The 24,934-nt window shown below is 34.5% G+C and overlaps 2 long non-coding RNA genes across 2 annotated transcripts in view; one reads left to right on the top strand and one right to left on the bottom strand.

The window, feature by feature from the left end:
• LOC139085049 (uncharacterized) overlaps nucleotides 1–24,934 on the bottom strand; it is a 198,571-nt gene that overhangs the window by 148,815 nt on the left and 24,822 nt on the right. The window lies entirely within an intron of this gene.
• LOC139085050 (uncharacterized) overlaps nucleotides 10,365–24,934 on the top strand; it is a 70,187-nt gene continuing 55,617 nt past the window's right edge. Inside the window, exon 1 of the long non-coding RNA XR_011543041.1 lies at nucleotides 10,365–10,778. This is a non-coding gene — a long non-coding RNA (uncharacterized lncRNA). The remainder of the gene's footprint in view (nucleotides 10,779–24,934) is intronic.

Below are 24,934 nucleotides of genomic sequence, written 5' to 3'. Positions count from 1 at the left end.
AAGTCACGGTAACACAGAACTTATAAATGACATTAAAGCTGTAGATATGTTTAATGGGAGATCAAATGTAAGAATCTTATAAAATTTTCACATTGAAATTTGGCAGATGAAATACTCTGGATATTAAGAATTCAGCCCAATGATAAAGTTGCCTTTTGCATTCATGCTTTCTGTTTCATAATCAGTACACTTTTTAGCTCGAAATAACCTAAATAGGATGTGCACCTTAAACAGAATATAAACTCTCCCATCAGAGTGCCAATGAGTAAGAAATGAGACACTGGGAGGTTAAGCAATTTTCTTATTTTTCTCAAGTAAATTGGCTCCAAGTAATTTCAAATAACTTTTTCTTTTAAAGAAAAGAAATCACAAATAGATGAGAATGTTCTGGAAACCTAGTGTCAGGGTCAGATATTCTCTGAAAAGTTGAAGGGAATGAAGAATAAGAATGTGAGAGGTGGGTCACAAATTTTAGATGACCCTGTGAATGTTTTAAGATCAGAAGAAATTTTCTTGAGATCACAATTTTTGTCTAAAACACATTTAATTTATAGTTAAAATAGTAACGGGAATTTCTACTTTTCTCTCTTGCTTTGTTTTATTCACCATTTGTGAAGTACTGGTGAGTAATTTTGCTCAGATGTTTTGCTAAAACTTTTGGCTGTCACTCAATTCCAAAACTGCAAGAATTGACATTTTTATGAAATGATCCCCTGAAAGTGCTGAGTTTTAAATTGAGGTTTTAATATGAGGAGATACAAGCTTTAGTTTCATAATGAAACTCAAGCAGCTCGGTTTAGTCCAAGTTTCACATGAACATAAAACCCAGAGACTAATGAAAACAATCACTAAACTTGATACATTAAATCCAAAATAATAACCCTACTCTACTATCATGGCACATTAATAGCATACTTTTAATCTTATCATTGAAATCCAAATATCTGGAATGATGTGTGAAAAATCACAATATGTCAGAGCCAAATTGTCCATTAACAGAATCATGTTTTTCTTCAGGTCCAGGTCATAATTAAATCCCAGAGTACCACCTACGAATTTGTGCATTTATCCATTCAGCAAACATTGATGAGTGTCCATTATTTGTCAGACCCTATAGTAGGTTCTGGGCATAAAAGTTGAATAGAGATTACTTGTTTTCAAAGAGTTAAAGGTGGGGAAAATGACCACAATGTGGTAAGTGTTATGCTTTTAGAAGACATGACAGGAAAAGGGGAGAATATAAATCACACAGATCAAAGTCGCATTGAGGAGAAGGAAATGTTTTCCAGGGGGTGACACTGACCACACTTAAAGAGAAGAAACAGTAGGGTGGTAGGCAGAGGGAAGACAAGGGATTCAGGCATATATTTCAGGCGGAAGTATAAGGAAGAATGAAGACATGGAAACACAAAAGAGATAGAACTTCTTAATAACAAGTAGTTATGTGTATATTACAGAAGCCTATGGCACCATGGGGGAAAGTGCGGCTGGAAAGGTGAGGATAGGTCAATTTGTGGAAGACCTTGTATACTAAACTAAAGAGTTTAAGTCCCACTTTGAAATCTTAGAGGAAAGTAATAAAGAGATTTGAGTAGAGGGTTGACATGATCACATTGGATTTTCAGAAGATGCCTCTGACAGCAACATGGAAGATGGAAGGAAGAGGGTAAGAATGGAGGCTGGGAGCAGTTGGGATGTTGTTGTGGCAATGTAAGTGGAAAGTCATTAAGATAGAGAAAAACATAGTGTCAAGGAGAAAGACAAGGAACAGATGAATATGAAAATATCAAGCGAATAGATTTCAGGACTTGGTGTCAGATTGGGTAAGTAGGAAAGAAATAGTCTAGGATCTTGAGATAATCATTTTGGTTCTGGGGAGTGGATGAAAGGAGGAACAAATGTGAAAAATGAAGACATTTGTTTGAATTATGAATAGGGTGATTTACCATGAAACTTTAAGTGGAAATATCCACTGGGCAGGTAGATGTGTGGTTCTAGAGCCCTGAAAAGGAGAAATGCATTCCGATGTCACAAGAATACCTGGTATGTGAAACCAAGATAATAGGCCTCTGGGTAAGCTCCCTACATAGGGAGTATAGACCCAGAAGAGAAGAAAATTGAACTAAAAGAATAAAGACATTTAATGGGCAAGTGAACAAGGAGGAAACACAGTCGTACGTGGGTGTATACACAGCACACACATACCCACCCACACACACACACACACATACAGAAGACTGGGAAGGAGCAGCCAGAGAGTTAGATGGAAAACTAGGAGTTAATGAAACACGGAAGAAAGTTTTGCAAAGGGAGTGGAGGAAGTGTTTCATTCATTCATTCATTCATTGAACAATGCCCTCATTGTGCCCCTGATGTGAGCCAGCACATTCCAGCAGCACAGGTGCGGGGTGTGCAGCACAGAAAGTCTTTGAAGTGAGCCTCCTAGAGCACTGTGAGTTCAGGGTAAATAAGGGATACTGTGTTTACCTGGCTCCTTTGAATCAAAAAGGAGCTCCACAGCCCTGCTTCAGAGAAGAATTGTGAAAGTTATTTAACACTCACTCCATACAAAACTCTAAATTTGTGGGGGAATAGGTGAGCTGTATCCCTGAGCCCATTCAAGGTTCACTCATCATCTGAGAACTTAAATTCCTATCCGAGGTTCATTAACCGGAAATTACATCATAAGAAATTATCACTGCACACAGCTTTCAGGCACTTTTACCTGAAAAGCGAATATTTTGTCATACTTTTTTTTTACCATTACTTTTAGATTTAATGAAAAGCAAAAATTAAAAGGAAATTAAAAAATCAAAAATGAAAGAAAAATCTAGATTAGACATTATTCGTTACCCTCATTTTTGCTTAGATGTTTAATTCTCTGGGAATGTATTTAACCCTGAGATTAAGATAAAAACTTATATAGACTTTGATTCAAAATAATCTGCTTCTTTTTTAAGGTATATAAAGTACCAGATGGTATAAAGATCAGGACTAATTTAGCCATATATACTCTACCATCTTGTCCAATAATCAGATCTTATGATACTCGCTCCTTCATGTAACCATTGGACTTTAGCCCTGTTTTTTTGTGTATTGTTTTATTAATATAAGATTAATGTTGTTTAAAAGAGAAACTCCTTTTAATATTCTACCTTCTTCTTCATCCCTTCCCCTTCCCAGGCCTCCATCCCAGAACTTAGGACTAAAATTGCTTCTTCCTCCTAAAATATATTTGTCCTACACTTGAAAGTGATTGGGTAGAGGAAGGTCGGCATGACACGTTCTGAAATAGCAGCATTTCAGAGCACCTTTCCAATTGTCACTGTCTGTACCCTGCAGAAGTATGGTTTCAATTTTGCTCTTGAAATATGAGTCAAGCTATGTTACCAACACATATTTTTCCCTGTCATAACATTTCACTTATTCTGTACTCTGTAGACAGTTTATAGGTCGCATCTTTTCCCTAGTCTTATTGAAATGGTATCTTCTTTCTCTTTGAATTCATTTTTCATTAGGGGAAGCAAAATCAGATTCTGTGCCCAATAAACAGAAGCATCTGGCCTAAGGATGTGTCATCATTGCTGAGCATCCCCCACTGGTAACGAACAGCAGTCAAATGCCACTTAGGAGAGATGAAGATGCTGCTACTCCGCCTCCCCGTGTGTACTTTTGTAGTCATTAATGATCTGTCCCTCACCCCCGCCCCAGGAATTAATCAAGTGTGGAATTTGCAGAGGAGAAACACCTTGAAGCAATGATTCACTGGACTGGAACTTAATCACTGTCTTCACCTCATAGCAGTTTTGTAAGTTCACAGATCTGGGGTTGAAAGTCCCATTGGACATTTTTCATGTCTCAACTGGAGAACCGAGGAGACACATAACAGTGCCCTTAACTTCAGTTTTCATATTTCACAAAATTTTGTTAAACATTTAAGCAATTCTCTAAAGTTAAAAATTTTTGAGATATTGGTATGCTTTCTTCAGTTAAATAAAATGACTAAAGCAAAACGCCCAGGCACCATACAGGTTTTATTTGCACAAAATTCTAGCGTTACTCTCACAAAAATAAATATTTCCATTAAGAATGATCCCTTTAAGCAGAAAAGATACTAGGTCTCTTTGTTTTTAAGAATGTGTATTATTTCAAGTCAAAATGAAATCGTTCATCATTTACAAAATATAATAAAGAAGGACATAAAGAAAGCAAATGAATTTTGATATCAAGTAAAAACTAAACAATAAAATCTGGCCTATTTTACAAGGAAATCTAGTCAGAGTAATATCAGGGGAAAAAGATAAAGTGTAATAAATAATAAGAGAATCATCTTACTTTTATATAGCACATTGTATTTTGTAGGATAAAGATGATTATATCAGAGGTAAATCACCAAGTGTTGACCTCAGGAGTAATAACAGCCACAGAGAAACCACAATGCTGTTTAAAACAGGCAGTGAAAAAATAAGTGACAGTCAACTGTACTTTTTGATAAAGACAAAACATACATAAGGAATGTGGAATTTGACTCAGGCAGTTTTCCCTTTTGGTAGATACTGTAGGATCTTGCAAGTCTGGAGGTTGTTACTAGAGGTTTGTCATGCACTCTCTCAGCTTAAAATGTTAGCTTCCTTGAAAAAACACTATGTCAAGTATTGAACAAACCACACATTTATCAACACGGATGACATATTTACGTATAAGGGAGGGAAAGAACTGAGACTGGAAAGAGGAGGGAAGAATATGATATCTCTTACAAATTCCTTCCAGCTTTGAGCCCAAAATAATGTAAGAAGAGATCACCAGCAAAATACGAATAGCAATAATCTTCTAAAAAAAATGAAAGCGAAGCCAAGGGTAAAGTGAAATGAATGAAAATGAAAATAGCTTGATATAGAAGAAAGTAGACACATTAAAATCAAGAGTAAAAATAATCAAATGGATGCCCCAGGTGCAAGGAAGGTAGAAAAATATTTTAGAGCTGCGAAAAACATTTGAGAGCTGAATTAAACAGGCTAAATTAATCTTTGAGCAATTTTCTTACTGGGGAAGATGGAATTCATTTTTTTACCTTAGTGAATTTATTAATCTCCCCATGGGCAAAAAATCCATTTACATTTTTTAAGTACAGAAAGATCTGTGGGTTTTCAAAGCAGTTTTATAAGATATGAGTCATCATTACAAGTGTGTGAACAATCAGGTTTTTAAAGTCCTTTAAGTCTATACTTGTGGGTGATTTTAGCGATCTTTGCTACAGATCTCAATATTCATAGCATCGCTTTCCCTTGCTAAGTAAATAGCATAGAAGAGGAAGGTCAAGCTAAATTTTAAAAGGTCTTTCATTTATCATTAAATAAAATGTGAATAAGTAATGCATTGCATTAAATGCAGATTAATTCACTTTATCTGGAAATAAAGTATACTAGATTGTTTCAAAATTATTAGCAATTCCCTTTGTTTCTGTTTTACCCAAAACTAACTAGCCCTTTAATATCCTACTCACACACACACACACATACATACATAAGTTGAGCATTTAAAGTACTTTCTTGTTTTACCCCAGCAAAAAATAATTCCACAATTTCCATATTTGCCAAATTAGACTATTATAGCCTCCAAAAAAGTGACAGAAAACGTGCTTTAACATTAGAAATTTTGACTCTAGACAATTCCTCAAATTAGTGGAAGATGGTGTTTCCAAATTCCCAACAGATATTAATCTTCAGAATTTAGAAACAAGAAGTCAAAATTCCTGGGAAGTATCAGGAATTCCTGAAATCTTATGTTAGTCGTAAAACACTTCCAGTGTTCTTCATTCTCTTTCCTTATTATTATAAATATCTTTAAACCATTTTTCAGTAAATAAGAAATGTTCAGTTTAATGGCATTTACAAAGAATTGTCACCTATAGCAAATATTCAAATAAAGGCAAATTGCCTTGGACATTATTAGATAGTATCTGAATAACATAACATTCAGACCTCCTATCAAGGGCAGGTGTTAAAATTGCCCATTGAAGGACCCATTTTGCTTCCAAAACTTGTTAAGTACCATCAACAAGATTTGCATAAAGTATGTGCATAAACTTACCAATATTTAATTTACCACAATGACTCACTGTTGGCTAGATAAGGTCACAAACATAGTTAGAATACAGCGCTAGTTAGAAGTAGGCTGACAGATGGAGACCACCTCGCTCCTACCTGCTCCTGTGCTGGTTCCTGGAAACGTCAACTCTAACCTTCCACTCCACAGTGTCAGCATTTCCTGCTCTTGTTTTTGACTTGACATTGATGGATTCCTTCCAACCAGATAAATCTGTCTGTATATTGTTAATCTTTAATTCTCACATGAAAACTATTATTCTTTTCTCCATTTTCCCAGTTTCTTGGCTAACTTTTCTCCTGATTCAGAAGTGAGAAAACATAAATTTCCCAAGAAATGCTGAATAGAAATTTCTGGATGAAAACACTAATTGAAGGTGTGTGTACGTGCGTATATGTATGTATATGTGTATTGAGTGGGTCTAATGCATATTAAGTGCTCTTAAAAGTAGTATTTTCTCTACTAATCGTAGTGATATACAGCCAACATGAGACTTCCATACATACACCACTGACGGCAGTTATTTCACAAAACACAGATCAGAGAGTCTTTCCCACTTAAGATACAATCATCTGTTAACGATTAGAGATAAGATTGAATGAATGAATGAATGAATGAAAAATTTGGAAAGCTTTCAGAAACTTATGAAACTGTATCTTTGTTTTAATTTTTGAATCACCAAAGCTTTTAAAAGCACATTGATAAACCTAGGTGAATTATAACTGTTTCTCATATATTTTAGGTACTAGAACACAGCATTTTGTTTATATTTTCAAATCATTTTATCCTTCATTACAAAATTTGTCATCTTACTACAACAGTAATGTGACAGCCAATTTTATAAAATTTTACAAAAGACCCTTAAATGGATAGCATATATATATATATGTATACATGTTTTTAAATCAGGGCTCAACTTCCTGAAATATCACCAACACCAGTAATTTTAGAAAAAAAACAAACTCACAAGTTTCTACATTTTTATGTGAGGTCTTCTGATTTTATAGAAGATAAGTTAAAGAATTAAGACTGCATGAGAAAAATAAAATCCACCTATAGGCCAAGTTTGACATATAAGATACTAGTTTGAGATCTTTGTGAATGTGGTGACTACTTCACATTTCACAAGACATTTACAGTGCTGTGAGAAGCAAAGAGTTAGGGCAGGAAAAGGTAGAGGCCAGTATGTTCCAAGCAAGGAGCTTGGCATACACTTCCATTCATGGCAAATGGTGCAGAACTCCCAAAGCGCCCTTGGTGATGGTGGAATACTACCTTGGAACAGCTTTGCTTATATAATTCATTTTGTGTACAGCAAGGCAGTAATTATAGTGATGACAGTTTCTTCTCAATTTCAACTCATGCTGGTTAAATCAGTTACTTTCTCAATGTCTTTTCCCATTTTGATGGTGACATGTAGCGTATAAGGTAGGAAGATGGAAACACAAAAGAAGCACAATTTTAACTTCTATTTTCATAAGTATCAGCTGATACTCTATGTTCATTTCTGAAATAAGGACTCACCTGCTAACAAAAGTGCAGTCCTTTCTTTTGCCCTTTGATTGTCCAAATATGAGGATAATAATGCTTCTCCAGTGTGAACTCAGGAAATGCTCAATAAAATGTATCCATTCTTGTGGGCAAATGGATGAAAAGATCAACTCGAATGTAAACCACATGCTCACAAAAATCTTACACTGCAGAAGGTGAATGTTTTTAAAAAATACTTGGCGCATATTCTGGAGGCAGCTACAACAGAGATGGAATTCCCTTTTAAAGTTCCAGCTGTGATGACTCTGACCAGACTATATTACGATAGCTACTTAAACAGTGTCCAAGCTCTATAATGAGTTTATGTAAAGTGATGGGAACTTCCCCTCTGATGTTATTCACATAGTTAACAAAGTAGGTCAAACTTTGTGCAAAAAGATTTGTTTCTAAATTGCCAAGGTGAATAATCTCTGGCATCAATGTACACTTGCATTCAAGTAAAATCTAAGAAGGAAGAAGATGATTTACTCAGGGCGCTGTTCGTAGAGTCTACCAGAATATTCTGCCAAGTCAGTTTTTACTATAGGGTCTGTTGATATCTTATGGAGCTAGAGAATTACATGGAAGAAGATGATGAGTCATGTGTTGTTATGGGCTGAATTGTCTCCCCCCAAAATTCATATGTTGGAGCCGTAACACTTAGTACCTCAGAACATGACTGTACTTGGAGACAGGACCTTTAAAGAAGTAATTAAGCTACAACAAGGCTGTTAGTATGTGCCCTAAGCTGATCTGATTAGTGTTATAAGGAGAGGAAATTTGAACACACAGGAAGACACCAGGGATGTGTGCATACAGAGGAAAGACCGTGTGAGGCACAGCAAGAACGTGGGCATCTGTAAGCCAAGGAGAGGTCTCTGGAGAAACCAACCCTGCCAGTACCTTACTGTTGGACTTCCAGCCTCCAGAACTGTGAGGGAAAAGAAAATTTCTGTCATGTAGGCCACCAAGTCTGTGGAGTTTTGTTATAGCAGCCCTAGCAGACTAATATGAATGTGTTTGGCAGATAGATTACAAGGAAACAACCATGTTTATGCATCTATTTACTTTCACAACTCTGACTCCACAGAAGATGTGGATAAAGATTCAGGACTACTGAACAAGGAACATGAATCCTATGAAAGAAACCGTCATTGAATACATCAGTTAAAATTTCTGTTTTTCTTAAGATCATTGCTGGTCAGATTTTAGAAGTTGGAAGCAGATGGTTAAGGTTGGTGATATTTTCAAATGAAGTAGTAATAGAACGGAATGATTTGTACTCCACAAGAAAAAAAACATGCTGGGTCTGCCAAAACTCTGTAGGAACGAAAGAAATATAAGAAAACGAAGTTTCAGAGCACTCTAAGAGATGAAAGGCTTTTGACTTTACTTTTCTGATGTAGAAGATAGATGTCTGCCAACAGTTAGAAAAGCATAAAAAGGAAAAAAAGGAAGTATATTTTAAAACAGGTGCATTGTGACTAGTACCTCAGTAAGATATACATGAAAATAATCATTGTATCAATACAAAGTAGATCTACAAAAAGATCAAAGGAAATTGTTCTTGTTCTATGGCTGGTTTCCAAGAAGCAGATAGTCTCTATTTGATAAAATATTCATGAATGATATATGATAAATATATAAATTTCCTAATAATTTTAATATTAAGGATAAGTGACTATTTCTGAACTTTGTCTAACAGTTTTAAAATACATTGCGCAAAAAGATCTCATTAATGGAAAGCATTGTAATAGTTGATTTCCTATACTACTTCGTCTCTTCAAAAGAATGAAAAACAGGAAGAGACGATTGAAAAATACATTTTCAACATTTTTATAATTTGTTATCAACTACATTGCAGCATAATTCACATTTAAAAGATGAATCTATTTTAGGACCGGCCCCGTGGCCGAGTGATTAAGTTCGCATGCTCCTCTGCAGGCGACCCAGTGTTTCGTCTGTTTGAATCCCAGGCGTGGACATGGCACAGCTCATCGAGCCACGCTGAGGCTGCGTCCCACATGCCACAACTAGAATGAGCCACAACTAAGAATATACAACTATGTACCGGGGGGCTTTGGGGAGAAAAAGGAAAAAAATAAAATCTTTAAAAAAAAACTATTTAAAAAAATAAAAAGATGAATCTATTTTAAGTAAAGTGTGATGTTTGACAAATATTACCATTACCACAATAAGATACAGAATAATTCCATTATTCTAGAAAGTTCCTTTGTGCCCTTTCACAGTTAATCCAGCCCACCCTTGGACCTAGTCAACCACTGATGTATTTTCTGTTACTGTACATTAGATTTGTCATTTCTGGATTTTCGCATAAATAGAATTATTCAACATATACTTTTATGTGTGGCTTTTTTGCTTTGAATAATATTTTTGAGATCTGCTCATGTTGTTGAATGTATCAGTAGTTTGTTCCTTTCTGTTGCTAAGTAATATCTTATTGTGTGGATATTATCAGAGTTTGTTTATCCATTCACCAGCTTAAGGACATGAGTTGTTTGTAATTTTTAGCTACTATAAACAGTCATGTGCAAGTTTTTATGTGGACATATATTATCATTTCTCTTCAAAGAACACCTAAAAGTGGAATTGCTAGATCATATGGTAAGTATATGGTTAACATTAAAGAAACTGCCAGTTCCCCAAAGTGAGTGTATCAGTTTCCATCTGCACCAGAAATGTATAAAATTTCCAAAAGCCAACACTTCATTGCCAATGTTTTTCATTTCAGCCTTTCTAGTTTACGAGCAGTGGAATCTACTCTGCTTTAGATATACATTCCCCTGATGGCTATCGATGTTGAGAACTTTTCATGTGCTTATTGGCCACTTGCAGATCAGTTTTTTTAAATTTAATTTAATTTTATTTTATTTTATTATTTATTTCTTTTAATTTTAAGGAAGATTAGCCCTGAGCTAACATCTGCTGCCAATCCTCCTCTTTTTGCTGAGGAAGACTGGCCCTGAGCTAACATCCGTGCCCATCTTCCACTACTTTATACGTGGGACACCTGCCACAGCATGGCTGACAAGTGGTGCTGCACAGGTCCACATATGGGCTCGGAACCGACGAACCCCGGGCCACGGAGGCAGAATGTGTGAACTTAACCACTGCGCCAACAGGTGAGCCCCTAGATCACTTTTTTTGAAGCAACCGTTCCAATCTTTTGCCTTAGTTTATTGGGTTGATTTTCTTCTTACTATTGAGTTGTATGAGTTATGGCTTCAAGTCTTTGGTCAACCATATGTATTACAGGTATTTTCTCCCATTCTGTGGCTTCTGTTTTCATTTTAATGAATTCTTTCAAGAGCAGATCTTTTAATTTTGATGAAGTCAAATTTATCATTTTTTTCTTAACAGTTAATGTTCTTCATGTCTCTGAGTCTTTGCCTATCTCAAAGCTGAGATTTTCTCCCATATTTTATTTTAGAATTATTATCATTTTGCATGTTAGATTTAGCCCTACGATTTATTTCCAGTTAATTTACACATATGTCATGAGATAAGTCAATGTTTCTTTATTCTTGTTCCAAAATCATTTGTTAAAAAGTATATTCTTTATCCATTGAAAGGATTGGCATTCTTGGACATAAATCAATATATCTTACGTGTATGGTATATTTCCTGACTCTCTAGTTTCTACCATTTATTTATATGTCTGTCACCATGCCAATGTGATAGTATCATAATTACTGTCTCTTTGTAGTAATGGAAGACATATTTAACCACTCTATTCCCTCAGTGATCTGAAACAGAGTAGTTGGGAGGTATCTAGCCACGTGGCAACAGACTTGGAAACATTATCTTCAAATTAAAGAGACAAATTTAATTTCCTTAAAATTACCTATAAATAGAAAAATAAACATCCAAATTCATAATACCCAGCTCCAGAACCAAGGACTGTGGCAACAGTTAAGTGGAAACTGTATAGAAAAGAGGAAATGACAGCATGGAGCCTAGAGATGACAGAACACAGAAAAAATCATTTCCAATAGGAGAGTGCCATTTTGAGTGGGAAATACTTAAAATGCGTCTGAGTTGTGCTACGAGAGCACTATCGAGAATTCCAAGTGAAGAGCAGTTAAGTCTAAATTATAAGAAATCCACAGCAGAGGAGATTTAAATAAAAAGTTAATAAGGGACATGATGAAGAAGCCAAAATAATAAAAAGTGATTTTAAAAAGTGGAAAGAATCACAGAGAATGTGAAAGAAATGGAAGATAAGCAAGGAACATACAGTATGTACATATAATTATTCTTGGAGAAAAAAAGAAATTGATGGAGTATAATTACATTTCTAAAATAGTATCTTAGAAAACTTTCTGGAAATAAAAGAAGACCTAAATCCACATATTGAAAGGTCCCACTGTACACTCCAGAAAACTGATGTGTCCTGATAAAACGGTTAGACTTAAAGATTGAGAAAAAATTCTTCAAAGGATCCCGGAAAAAAGGCAGAGTCATTTAAGAGGGAAGAAAACCCGGTTGGCAAGACTTCTAAGCAAATACATATAAAGCAAGAATACAGTAGACCAAGATTTTTTTTAAAATCCTTCAAAACAAAGTTAGAATGGATGAATTTTGTATCCAGCTGAGCTATTGTCATTTACAGGGAAGGTCAATCTGTTGACCACTGACTTCTTGGCAAGTGCATATGAAACAATACAAGAATGCAGCAACATCTTCAGATGCTCAGTAAAACAAAGTGGGAACCAAGGATTTTATATTCAGCCCAGCTTTTCTTCAAGTGTCAAGGCTATAGAAAAATAATTACAAACTTGCAGGATCTTGAGAAATACTGTATTCAAGAGCCTATCCTGAGAAACCCACTAGAGGACAAGTGTCATCCAAGAGATTACTGAGAAACTTCTGCAAAGTTCCAATGAATTTAATTACTTAACCTCTAAGACAAAAAAAAAGTTCAGACAATGGAGAAAAATCATATGTAAATATTTTATATTCTGACAAAGCAAAAGTAATACAATTTAAAATGAAAGCAGAAAGGAGAAAACTAGAAGAAAGTAAAGTAAGCTTATTGATTGTTATATAAGTAAATATTATCAAAAGATAATATTTAAACTGGAAAACTAAGCAGAAGGAAAAGTAAAGAAGCAAATATAACTGTAACCACTGTGATAAAATTCCAAATCTTTTAAAGACCAAAAGAAATTTTTTTAAAGAATAAATAAAATAGATCACAAAAGAGAAAAGAATACAATAAGTATAGGATTATACATGCTATAAGTATAAATAAAATAACATTACAGAATTAAGACATAATAGTTATATCAATTAATCTGTTAAAATAAACAGATTTCCAAATAGATTGTAAAGCAAAACTCAAGGCTATGTTACATATAAGGGACATGCCTAAAAAAGTAAAAATAAATAAAAATAAAAATAAAAAATAAAGAATTAAGAATTAAAAAATTAAAAAATTAAGAGATGAGAAAAAATATAACTGAAAATTGGAAACAATAATGACAGAACTTGACAGCATGAAATTCATATCAAAAAGCATAAACACTATAAAAATGATACTTCATAAAGCTAAATGCCAATATTACAATGAAGATCTAAAAGTTGTCCATCAAAATAACACAAAAACCTTCTTCATAAATCAGAAATGACAGACGAAAAAAAGAAGAAATGGACAGAAAGCCACAAAAAATAGATTTTACAAAAACCTCCCAAAAAAGAAAATTCTGGGATCAGACAGCTTCACCAAGTGAAAAATTCACCAGGTGAATTCTACCAAACATTTAAAGAAGAATTAGGAGCCAGGCCTAATGGTTAAGCTCTCACACTCTGCTTTGGCGACCCAGGGTTCACCAGTTTGGATCCTGTGCACAGACTTACACACCACTCATCAAGTCACATTGAGGTAGTGTCCCACATAAAAGAAGTAGAAGTACCTACAACTAGGATACACAGCTATGTACTGGGACTTTGGGGAGAAAAAAGAAAAGGAAGATTGGTGACAGATTTTAGCTCAGGGTCAATCTTCCTTACCAAAAAAAAAAACAAAAACAAAAAAACGTTAAAAAGAGAAAATTAATATGAATTCTTCTTAAACTCTTCCAAAAAGTAGAAGAGGAGAAAATACTTCCAAACTCATTTTACAAAGCCAGCATCAACCTGATATGCAAACCAGACAAGGACAAGAAAAGAAAATTACAGGCCAATATACCTGACGAACATATGTGCAAAAATCCTCAACAAAATAAAACAAACTAAATTCAACGGTACATTAAAAGAATCATACATCATGATCAAGTGGAATTTATTCAAGGGATGCAAGGATGGTTCAAAAACTGCAAATTAATCAAATGTGATACACCACATTACAAATTGAAGGATAAAAACCATACAATTATCCCAATAGATGTAGAAAAAGTATTTGACAAAATTCAACATCCTTTCATGATAAAATCTCTCAAAAAACTGGCTAGAGGGAAAGTACATCAACATAATACAGGCCATATATGACAAGTTCACACTAACATCATCTTCGATACTAAGAAAGAGAGAGCTTTCCCTCTAAGATCAGGAACAAGACAAGGATGCCCATTGTTGCCACATTCATTCAGTATAATACTGGATGTCCTAGCCAGAGCAGTTATGCAGGAAAAAGAAATAACAGGCATTCAAATTGGAAACAAACAAGTAAGACTGTCTCTATTTGCAAATGACATAATATTATATGTAGAAAATCTTAAAACTCCATGAAAAACTGTTAGAATTAATAAACAAATTCATTAAAATTGTAAGATAAAAATCAATATACAAATATCAGTTGCATTTCTATATACAAATAATGAAGTATTAGAAAGAGAAATTAAGAAAATAATTCCATTTATAACAGTATCAGAAACAATAAAATACTTAGAAGTAAATTTAACCAAAGAGATGAAAGATCTATACAATGAAAACTGTAAAAATTAATGACAGAAATTGAAGAAAACACAAATAAATGGAAAGATATTCCATGCTCATAGATTAGAAGAATTAATATTGTTAAAATGTCCATACTATCTGTGATATTGTGATTCATAAGAAATATACATTTGGTTATTCAGATGACAAAAATATATTTCTCATGTATATTTGGTTTTTGTCCACTTCTCCTGGCTCACAATTCCCCAAACCCTTGAATTTTCCTGAGCGGTAAGGGCAATGGGGCCATCTTTTGTTCTATTTGTTTTCTTATCCTCATTTCCTGAAAACACTTCAGAGCCATAAAGGTAAGATGAGTGTCTTATTATTCATAACAAGCCCCTTTCCACCGCAATTGGGTTTATATTAATGAGGTGACTTTTGAAAAGCACCTAAAGATAGATGCTGGTTGCCACTGAAGCCAACCATGTAATTAAAGGGTTGGAACTTTTGGTCCCAACCCCTGACCTCCAGGGAGGGGAGAGGAGCTGGAGATTGGATTCAATGGCCAATGATTTAATAAATCATGTCTGTGTAATGAAACTTCCACAAAAACCTAAAAGGATGGGGTTCAGAGAGATTTTGAGTTGGTGAACAAAGAGATTTGGGGAGAATGGCATGCTCAGAGAGAGAATGGAAGTTCCATGCCCTTTCCCCATACCTTGCCCTTTGAATCTCTTCCATCTGACTGTTCCTGAGTTATATCCTTTTATGATAAACTGGTAATCTGGTAAGTAAAATGTTTCTCTGAGTTCTATGAGCTGTTCTAGCAAATTAATTGAACCCAAGAAGGAGGTCATTGGAACCTGTAATCTTTAGCCTCTTGGTCAGAAGCACAGGTGATAACCTGGGCTTGTGATTGGCATCTTAAGTGGAGGGTGGTCTTGTGGGACTGAGCCCTTAACCTGTGGAATCTGATGTATCGCTGGATAGATAGCATCAGAACTGAGTTGAATTTAGGACACCCAGCAGGTATCAGAGAATTGCTTGGTAATGGGGGAAAAAAATCCTGCCACACACATTGTAATTTGGTAACCAGAACATTTACTACCCAAAGCATCTGACCGAGTCAGTGAAATCCCCATCAAAATTCCAATAACATCTTTCACAGAAATTTTTAAAAAACCATAAAATTCATATGGAACCCAAGAGACTCTCAATAGCCAAAGCAATTTTGAGAAAGAACAACAAAGCTGGAGACATTACACTTCCTGACTTCAAACTATATTATAAAGCTGTAGTAATCAAAACAGTATGGTATTGGCATAAACAGACACATAGATCAACAGAACAGAATAGAGAACTGAGAAATAAACACACATATATGGTCAATTATTTCATGACAAAGGAGCCAAGAAAATACAATGGAGAAATGGCGGTCTCTTCAATAAAAAGTTCTGGGAAAACTGAATATCCATATGCAAAAGAATGAAACTGGACCACTGTCTTATACTACGCACAAAAAAACAACCCAAAATGAATTAAAACTTGAATGTAAGACCTGAAACTGTAAAACTCCTAGAAGAAAATAGAGAGGGGTAAGCTCATTGGCATTAGTTTTGGCAATGATTTTTTGGATTACACACCAAAAACAAAAGACATAAAATCAAAAATAAACAAGTTGGATTGCATCAAATAATCTAAGACATCTAATCTAATCCAATACAATCTAATACATCAAACTAATAAACTTCTGTGAAGCAAAGAAACTATCAAAAAAAATGAAAAGGCAACCCATAGAATGAGAAAAGGATTTGTAAATCATATATCTGATAAGGGGTTAATATCCAAAATAGACAGGGAAATCTTACAACTCAATAGAAAACAACCACCTAATTAAAAAATGGGCAGAGACACCAAATAGACATTTTTCCAAAGAAGACATACAAATGGCCATCAGGTACGTGAAAAACTGCTCAACACCACTGATCATCAAGGAAATGCAAATCAAAATCACAGTGAGATATCACCTCACATGTTTTAGAATGGCCCTCAACAAAAAAACAAGAGATAAAAGTGCTGGCGAGGATGTGGAGAAAAGAGAACCCTTGTGCACTCCTGATGGATATGTAACTGGTATAGCTACTATGAAAAACAGTCTGAAGTTTCCTAAAAGAATTAAAAATAGAACTACTATATGATCCAGCAATTCCACTTACATCCAAAGGAAATAAAAACAGGATATTAATGAGATAACTGTGCTCTCATGTTCATTGCAGCATTATTCACAATAGCAAATATGGAAACAACCTGTGTCCAGCAATGAATGAATGGATAAAGAAGATTGGATACATATAGTGGAATATTATTCACCCATAAAAAAGAAGGAGATCCTGCCATTTGTGACAATATGGATGGACCTTCAGGGAATTATGCTAAATGAAACAAGTCAAACAGATAAACTTATATGTGGAATCTGAAAAAATATCCAAGCTCAGAGATACAGAGAACAGATTGGTAGTTATCGGAGACAGGGGTAAGGGATGGGGAAATGGGTGAGGATGGTCAAAAGTAAACAAACTTCTGGTTGTAAGATAAATAAGCTCTGGGGATATAGTGTACAGCATGGTGACTATAGTTAAAGATACTATATTGTATATTTGAAAGTTGCTAAGAGAGTAGACCTTAAAAGTTCTCACCACAAGAAAAAAAATGAATAACTATGTGAGGTAATGGATATTAACTAAATTTATTGTGGTAATCATTTCACAGTATATACCTATATCAAATCATTATGTCATACATCTTAAACTAATACAATGTTATATGCCAAGTATATCTCAATAAAGCTGGGAGTAAACAAAGAAAAGTGGATTTTAGCACACTAATTTCAGTCTAAGACAAGTCAAGTGAAGCAAGAAAAGATTATAGAAGACCTGAACAGTGTATCAATAAGATATTATACATACACACACACACACACATACATGCGTACACATATATCTCAAGCACATAGGAATATTCACAAAAATTGACCATATGTTATATCGTTAAAAAAACCAATATGTTCCATAAAATAAAATAGTAATACCTCCACCAAAAATATTCTTTAATCAGTTTGTCATTAAATTAAGAGTTACAGTAATAAAATCATAAAAGACCTTCCATCTAGAAATTTCTAAAAATTCTCTATTAACTAACTCTTGGATCATTGTGAAAAAAATAAATTTTAGAAATTGAATTTCTTCAGAAAACAATCAGAATTCCTTCAAAAACTGCATACGAGCTTCTATGGGATAGTTTCATTTCAGAAGAAAATTTTTAGCTTGAAATTATTCTATCATTAAAAAGAAAAGAATGAAAACGAATGGAAAAATTCTAAATAAAATATTAGCAACAAAATACATTATATTTATTCTAGGAATAATAACGATTCGATATTAGAAATTCGTTAAAATAATTCATGTTAATAGATACGGGGAGTGGGGCTGGCCAAGTGGTTAAGTTCATGTGCTCCACTTTGGCAACCCAGGGTTTCACTGGTTCAGATCCTGAGCACAGACATGGCACTGCTCACCAGGCCATGCTGAGACGGTGTCCCACATAGCACAACCAGAGGCACTCACAACTGGAGTACACAACTATGGACTGGGGGGCTTTGGGGAGAAGAAGAAGGAAAAAATAAAAAGAAGAAGAAGATTGGCAACAGATGTTAGCTCAGATGCCAATCTTTAAAAAGAAAAAGAAAAATGGATACAAGGAGAAAATCATTATCTTCATATATATAAAAAGAACTTTGATAAAATTCAACACTGATATAAAACACTGAGTAAAATAGAATTGATAAATATATACTTATTAAAATAAGTTTTCTACACCTCAGTCACCAAGTCAACATTTTCTTAATGGGAAAACCTTACAGGCATTCCCACTGAAACCAGGAACAAGATAAGGATGACCACTAATGCCGTAACTATTTACTATTTAACTGGCGGTATCAGCCAGTGCTATTATTAGACCTTTCTTAATTGACCCTTATTATTAATATAATTAACTATTATAAAAGTAGAAATAAAATCTCTATTGCAGAAGAAAAATGGTATACTTTGAAAACCCTAGGGAGTCCATGATAAGTCTAACTCAAATAATCAAGAATTCGTTAAGTTTGCAGGATAGGAAATTAACGTACAAAATGCAACAGTCTTCATGTACTTGAGTAAATAACCAGCTAGAGCCAGGGCCAGCAAACTTTTTCTGAAAAGGACTCTAGAGTAAATATTTTGCTTTCATGGGCTAAGAGATAAAACTGAGGATTTTTGTAGGTACTTATATAACAAGAGAAAATCAATTTCTGCAGAAATTTTATTGATGAAATTAAAAATATAGAAATTAGTAGATTTTTTGTAACACAAGTTTCACACAGATTGAACATGAGTTCTTTAATTAGAAAAATAGAATTCTTTTCCTGGAAGATAACTTCTCACTTAATTAGTGTTAGTGATCCCTATCATGAAAATCTATTGTAAATGCTCGCATATTTTCCAAAAATTATCTGCTGGTGAAGAATGTAATGAGTACCACACATTTTCAAAGCCTTGTAAGTTTTCCAACTAAATCTTTTACTGTTCCGTATATTTTTACCACGATCAGATATAACACATCTTCACGGATTCCACTTCAGGTTGTACCTAATTAGAATTTCTCAAATACTTGAGCTATTTGACAATGTTCTTGAAAATATTTTCCCTGTAGTTGTTCCCTGCAGACTATTCATAGAGGCTAATTCTCCAGTCACTCCAAACTCAACATTCACTCCTCAAGAAAAGCACGACAATTGAGGTTTATCAGTAACATCTTTGGACTCAACGAGAGTCAAGAAAAACTATTGAAAAAATTTTGCCTTATTTCTTTTACTTGACATTTGGAAATAATTGTAAATTCACAGCAAGTTGCAGAGATAGTAAAATGAGGTCCCATGTACTTTCCACCCAATTTCCCCCAATAGTTATATCTTGCATAGGTTGTAGAACATAGTAATACCAAGAAAGTGATATTGGTACAATATGTATGTATAATTTTTTGTCATCTTATTACATGGATAAATTCATGAAACCACTACCAGACAGTCAAGATACAGAGCTATTGCATCACCAGAAATACCTCCCACGTGCTATCCCTTAAAAGTTACACCACCACCACAACTATCTCCAACCCCTTTAATGTCTTTTCCATTAATCTCTTTTTCATCTCTATAATTTTCTAATTTAAAATTGTTATGTAAATATAGCATGTGACCTGTTGAGATTGTTTCCTTTTTCAAACTGCATAATGCCCCTGAGATATATCCACGCTGGTCAGTATATCAATAGTTTGTTCGTGTTTATTGTTGAAGATTCATATGGCCATATCACACTTTGGTTGTACAACTATTGAGAGGTATTTTGGCTGTTTCTGGGTTTTGGCTATTACAAGTAAAGGTACAGTGAAAAATTGTGTCTAGATTTTTGTGTGAATTTAAATTTTCATTTCTCTGTGCTAAAGGCTCAGGAATTCATTTGCTGACTCATACAGTAAGTGTATGTTTAGTTTTTTAAGAAACTGCCAAAATATTTTGAGAGTGGGTGCATACAATTTTGCATATTCCACCAGCAATGTTTGAGAGATTGAGTTCCTCTCCATCCTTACTAGCATTTGGTATTGTCACTACTTTAATAGTAGCTGTTCAAAAGGTGTGCAATGATTTCTCATTGTGGTCTTCATCTGCATTTCCCTGATGACTAGGGATGAACACCTTTTCATGTGCTCATTTGCCATCTGTGTATCCTCTTTGGTGAAATGTCTCTTCATATTCTTTTCCCATGTTCCAATTGGATCATTTGCCTTGTACTGTTGAGTTTTGAACCCTTTTTTGGAGACGTTGTGTTCAAATATTTTCTTCTAGTCTGTAACTTGTTTTTTCATCATCTTTATAGACTCTTTCATAGAGCAAAAGGTTTTAATTTTGATGACATTTATCAATTTTATTCTTTTATAGATTATGCTTTCAGTGTCATGTGTAAAGAGTCTTCACCGAGCCCTAAGTCCCAAAGATTTTCTCTTCTGTTAGCAACTAAAAGTTTTATAACGTTGTGTTTTACATTTAAATCTATGTTCTTTTTGTCTTAATTTTTATGTAACGTGAGTTTTATGTCAAGATTCAATTTTTTTGTGATGAATATCTAATTGCTTAACACCATTTTTTGAAGACTGTTCATTCTCCATTGAATTGGTTTTACATCTTTGTCGAAAAACCATTGGCCACACTTGTGGAACTATTTCTGGGTTTTTACTCTGTTCGATTAATATGTGTGAATATGAATTCAACTTCACGAGTACTTATTAGGCTGCTAAAATTTTTTATTTCTTATTGGATGAGTTGTACTACTTTATACTTTTCAAGGAATTAGTCCATTTCATCTAACTTGTCAAATTTATGTGTGAGGAGTTGCTCAGAGTATTTTCTTACTATTCTTTTGATGTATGCAAAGTGTAGTGTGATCCTCTGTTTCAACTTGATAACAGTATTCTATCTTGTCTCTTTTTTTGTCAATCTTTCTGGAGTTTTGTCAATTTTATTGATCTTTCAAATAAAAGCTGTTGTTTCATTGACTTTTTCTATCATGCGTCTGTTTTCAATTTCATTGATTTCTACTCTTATTTTTACCCCCTTGACTATGGGTTTATTTTGATTTTCATTTTGAAGTGGGAGCTCAGATTAGCGATTTGAGACTTTTCCTCTTTTCTATGTAAGCATTTAGTGCTATAAATTTCCATCTCAGCACTGCTTTAGCAGTGTCCCACAATTTTGGATTAGTCTGCTTTCATTTTCACTAAGTTCAATGTGTTTGTTATTTCTCTCAAGACTTCTCCCTTGACCAATAGATTATTTGGAAGTGTGCTGTTCTAGTTTTCAAGAGTTTGGAGATTTTCCTGATTTCTTTCTGTTCTTGATTTCTAGTTATATTCTATTGTGGTTAGAGAACACGTTCTCGGTGATTTCAATTCTTTCACATTTCTTGAGGTTTGCTTTATGGCTCAGGTTAATATTTGTTAATAATGTATATGTTCCTTGGATACATGAAAATGTTATATATTCTGCTGTTATTCAGTAAAGTGCTTTATAAATATTGATTAGACCCTGTTGGTTGATATTCTTGTTGAGTTCTTCCATCCTTGATGACTTTCTCTCTAGCTCTTTCATCAATTGTTGAGATGGGGTACTGAAGTCTCCAACTATAATTGTGGATTTGTCTTTCTCCTTCCAGTTCTATCAGTTTTTGCTTCACATGTTTTGTAGCTCGACTTTTTGGTGTGTGAAGATTAAGGATTCCTGTGCCTTCTGGGTGGCTTGGCTGTCTCTGGTAATTTTCTTTGCCCTAAAATCCACTTACTCTGCTATGAATATAGCCACTCCTGCTTTCCTTTGATTAGTGTTTGCATGGTATTTCTCATTTCATCCTTTCACTTTCAACCTACCCATATCCTTATATTTGAAGAGGGTTTCCAGTAGACAGTGTATATTTAGGTCAAGTTTTCTTTGTGTTTTTGCATTTTAAATCTGCTCTGCAAATCTCAGTCTTTTAAGATGTATTCAGGTGTATTCAGATTATTTACATTTTATGTAATTGGTGATATGTTGGGACTTAATTATTCCATTTTATTTTTGTTGTCTTTTCTCTCTGTTATTCATTTTTTCTTCTTTTCTCTAACTTCTCATCAGTTACCTGAACTTTTTTAGAATTCCATTTTATCTATACTGTTTTTAAGTGAAGCCATTTCCATAATTATTAATAGTAATCACTCAAGATACTATATTGCATATGCATAACACCACAATCTACTAGTGTTGATATTTTATCAATTTGAGGAAAGTATAGAAAACTTACCTCCCTTTATGTCCATTTATCCTTCCACATGTATGATGTAACTGTTTCTAATTTTTCTTCCATAAACAGAGGACACATTAGACAGTGTTACAATTTTTGCTTCAAACACTAAATACAATTATAAAAATTTAAGGAAAGTCTGTTATATTTACACATGTTTTGTTGATTCTCTTCTTTTGTTCCCTCTTTGTGTTACAAGAGTCCTTCTTTTATCATTTCCTTTCTGTTTAAAGGACTTCTTTTAGTCATTCTTTTATAGCAAGTCTGCAGGCAACAAATTCTCTTAGTGTTCCTTTCAGTCTGAGAATGTCTTCATTTCCTCTTCATTCCTAAAGCCTGTTTTCTCTGGATATAGAATTCTGAGTTGACAGTTTTTCAACACTGGAAAAATGTCATGCTACTTCTTTCTGGCATCCATGGTTTCGATAAGAAATCTTCTATCATTCAAATTGTTTGCTATGTTTCTCTCTGGCTACCTTTAAGATTTTTTGTTTACTTCTAATTTTAAGAAGTTTAACTATGGTTTCTCCTCTTTGGGGTTCACTCAGCTTCTTGAATCTGTAAATTTATGTTTTCTGCCAAATTTGGAGACATTTCATCCATTATTTCTTTGAATCCTTTTTTAACTCTGTCCTCTTTCTCCTCTCCTTCTGGGGTACTGATGACATGAATGTTAGATCTTTTGTCATAGTTCCACAGGTCTCTGCAGCTCTGTTCCCTTTTATTTTCAGTCTGTTTTCTCTCTCGTACAGATTGGGTCATGTTTATTGTTCTATCATCAAATACACTTATTCTTCTGTTGAGACTATCCACTGAGTTTACTTTTTGGCTACTGTATTTTTCAGTTCTAAAATTTCCATTGGTTTTCCTTTATATCTTCTATTTCTTTGCTGAGAATATCTATTTTTTTATTTGTTTTAAATGTGTTCATAATTGCTTGTTGAAGCATTTTAATGAAAGTTCCCTTAAAATCCTTGTTACATAATTCTAACATCTTTGTCATGTTAGTGTTGGCATCAGTATATGCTATGCTGACTCTTGGTCTTACGTAAATCTTGTCTTTTAGTAGGCTCCCTCTGACACAACTGCAATGGGGGAAGGGGAATAACAATATCTTGTTATTGCCAGGTAGAGATAGATGCCCAGAATCTCCACTAGGCCTGTGTTGGCAATTGCAAGGGTGGGGCTCCATGTTGCTTCTAGATAGAAACGGAAGTTCAGCTCCCTAAATGATGTCCACTGACACTGTGAGGAGGGTTGGCCTCATTATCTCTGAGTGGTAGTGAAAGACCTGCCTCTCCACTAGGCCTTCTGTGATACAACTCTACGGGTGTGAGTGAATCCCAGGCTCCGTGTCATCTCCACTAACATCATGGTTCCTCATCACTATCCAGCAGGGCTGAAGATTCTGTTTCTCCACTCAGCCTCTGACACAACCATGGCAGGGGGTTTGGGGTGTCTTGTTACATATCCAGATTCTCCACTCCAGCTTTGGCGGTGGGGTGAAGCCTGGCCACAGCTTTTTTTGTGGTGTTTGGCTGGAGTAGAATAGTTATTGTCTAAAAGCTTTCTATCTTTCTAGGTAGCCCCTTTCAAGATCCTTTGGGTAGAGAGAGCGGGCTTTTCTTTGGGAATTTTTGTCAGTTCCCATCGGTGCTATTGGGTTGCAGGGTTCTTCAGTTCCCAGTATGGAATAGATGAGCCAGAAAAAAAAGTCAAGGAACTCACTACTATGTCATTCCCTAGTTGCTAAGCTCCCTACTCAGCCTCTGTTCTTCTCTCCAATCTTGAGAGTCTTATGTTTTTTAATATATTATATCCAGGGGTTTTAGCTGTACTTAGTGCAAGGAATACGGAAAGTATGTTTACTCCATCTGTTGTTCTCAACATCCTTAACTCTTCAAGCAACTGTTCTAACTAAAAGGCTAATAGTCTTAATCAAGTTTGTTTTCTCTGGACACATTTCTTCATCTGCTGCAATCAAACACAATTAAATTAACTCAACATTGGTAAATGGTTTTCCTCGCTTGGTTTACAAATGAGCTGCTCAGAAATTTACTTTGGTTTCAGCCTTATTTCGATATTTTTACTTTTTTATTGAAGAAATTTTGCTTTGATGAGATATTCCATTTTTAAATTTCTTATTTTTCTGAACCTTGCTTTTCTGTGAGTGGGATTATTGTAATGAGTTTACTCTAATAATGTTGATGTATACAATATTATTTTAGCATGGCTACAGTGTGTCTGTATAATAAACACAATGCTTTGCCATCTAACTTGGTAACAAAATAATTCATCCTTCACTCGTCCTAAAAGTACAACTTTCAAAACCGACTTTTCTCTTCTTTTCTTGGTAGGTAGGCACTGGTAATAAAAATAAATAAATAATTAACTGTTATGGCATAGGAATAGGCCTGGCATTCTGAATGCTGTTGAGTCATAACTGTATTGCAGTCATTTGTAGTACACCAAGCAGC

Source organism: Equus przewalskii, chromosome 8, assembly GCF_037783145.1.
Source record: "Equus przewalskii isolate Varuska chromosome 8, EquPr2, whole genome shotgun sequence".
In the NCBI taxonomy this organism is placed as follows: domain Eukaryota; kingdom Metazoa; phylum Chordata; class Mammalia; order Perissodactyla; family Equidae; genus Equus; species Equus przewalskii.
Note: the sequence above shows the minus strand (reverse complement) of the source record. Positions and strands in the feature narration are given on the sequence as shown.